Source organism: Phaethon lepturus, unplaced genomic scaffold (genome assembly GCF_000687285.1).
Source record: "Phaethon lepturus isolate BGI_N335 unplaced genomic scaffold, ASM68728v1 scaffold5675, whole genome shotgun sequence".
Classification (NCBI taxonomy): domain Eukaryota; kingdom Metazoa; phylum Chordata; class Aves; order Phaethontiformes; family Phaethontidae; genus Phaethon; species Phaethon lepturus.
In genome coordinates, this window is record NW_010541091.1 from 128801 (window position 1) to 131344 (window position 2544).

Genomic DNA, 2544 nt, shown 5'->3' on the forward strand with positions numbered 1-2544 from the left:
TTGTTGGAATATAGTGAAGATAGCTGGAGGTTTAATAAGGTCTACATAGTGTGCATTTCTTAACACTGATGGAACCTGAACCCAATTAAAAAGATTATGTCCATGTAATAACAAGCTCAGTACCACTTGTCCACAAAGGGCATCTGGCTAGAACCAGAAGTCAGAATTATTTTTTGTTTTCTTTTATTCTTTTATAAATTATAATTCCTCATGACCCCAAATGTTACTGTCTTCAGAATACTTATTACAGTGATGAGCATTTGGGGGAACAAAGTATTTCTAGCGTAGCTGCCCACATTACTTTTTTTTTTCTTCCCTGACTTAAATAGATAAAATACAGGTCTAGTCCTGCTCCCATGGCATAAACCCCTGCATTCTTCAAGCTCTGACTGGCAAAAATGTAGCAACAAGGCCACTTTCTGTTGTTTGTAAAGTCTCTTAGTCTTGGGACTCATCTTTTGTTGACAGATCCTCTTCTGCATGTTAGAGCATCTACAGTCTTCTCCACCGAATGCTTCCATGGGATTATTTGTAGCACAGGGACTGGAAACTGCAAGGAAATATCTTTAAAAAGAACCCACTATTGTTCAGCTGATTTGTTCTTTGATGGTTCCTTTTAACTGGGGAAACTCAACTGTAAGGTCGTTCACGCTGCTTGGGCATGAGATTTTCATCTTGATTTAAAAGAACTGTACTTCATTTATAGAAAGACCATGAAGACCCAAAAGATAAAATCCTGCCCCACAGAAGTTTACTGTATCTAGAATTGCTTTTATTTGGGTTGGAATGTGTTAAATTATGTTTCTCTTGTGCTAAAAACCCCACATCCCTATCCATGCAACAGCTGTCAAAATATGCTATTCTGAAAGAAAATATTGAGGGTGGCTAGGAAGTCTATGTGAAAGTCTGTTTTAAAATATTTTTTAAAAAACTGAAATAATTGTCTTGCAGAGGAGAAAGAGTCTCAAAATTATTCTACAATTAGCATATTCAGCCTTGCATACAAATGATTTACTTAAGTGTCAACCTGCAGACTAATACAGATATATTTCAGTCAAGAAGAAGGGCAAGGAGTCTTTATCACAGTGCTGTGAATCTGGACCCTAAAAGAGTTTGGAAAAACAGACAGCAATTAATTTTGGCCTTCAAGGATTATCAGAAGGCTTCACATAAATTAAGAAGAATGCCGTGGAAGTTAAGAAGGTAGGCAACTATGCAGCAGTAGAATACCAACGGCTGTCCTTGTTTATTGTAAAATAAAAGGCTCAGTTAAAAGAGGAGAACAATGAATTTCTATAAGCATATGAAGCTAAGCATTTGCCATTACTCTTAATTTGCTCATAATAGAAGCAGACAAGATCTTCCTTTGCCTTTTGAAAATAAATACTTTAATATGGAGAATAACTTCTTTGTTGGTCAATACCAAATGCAGTGCTCTGATATAAAAAAAACACTAGCACAGCACTGAATTTTCAGGCATCTGATAATTCAAGAGGAAAAAATGAAGAAATATACACCTTTAACACCAACTCCATTTTTTCAGGTACATTCCAGAAAAACACCATTGAAATACTTTTTGTTACAATTGAACAGAGAGATCCAGACGTGAGCATACTAATATTGAGATCAAACTCTGATGTTGACTACATGAACAATTTGTGTTGATTCTGTTAGTGTCCATGTCTTCATACAAGAGACTTTGACTCTAAGATGAACCTTAGGATACTGCTGATGCTATTACTTGCCCAATTAATGCGTTGAGAAATCTATGACTAAAAATCACAGTTGAGACATGTACGAATGCCATCTTCTAGATTCTGTATTTCTGTTTTGTCCTGATCAGAATTCCTTCAGATCGTGAAAACAGGCATTACTGCATAGAAAGAGAAATTAAATAACTGGGTAAAGACCAATCAAGTGCCCTCTGCATGTCAATGATCTGTTTTTATGTGATCTCTTAAGAGCCACTAAGTTATCATCCAGATTTTTGTCTTAAAATTAGTATTAACAATAACATCTTCACATTGTCGAGTTGAGCTATCAGTCTGAAGAACTATTTTTGGTTTGGGTTATTTATTTAAGTCTGAAGTTACATTCTCACAACAGTACATTCCCCTTGGGGTATTGTTATTTTTGCTAAATGAAGAAGAAACAACATTTCCGATAAGAACATTTCATGACAATAAAGTTCTTTCTTTATGGTGAATTAAACTGCTAAGTGTTCATTTTATGTTCTGATCTCAACATTACAGAACAGCACAATTCCAAAACTTAAAGAGCCGAACTGTGTAGGTTTTGTACATCACACTGCTACTAAAACTAATAAATTATCTAAATTGGTTTTCAGTCGAGCAATGACCACCCAATTCAGCCTCCTTATTACAAACACAAAACCCCACTGATTTCAGTGGTGTAAGCGAGGAGAGAACTTGATGCTCCATTCCAGCCCTGAATGCTATAACCAGCATACTGAACAGATGCTCAAGTAGAGGGGTAAGGATGTCAGATCTTGCTGTCATCACTCTTGAAGTCAGGTTCATTCCT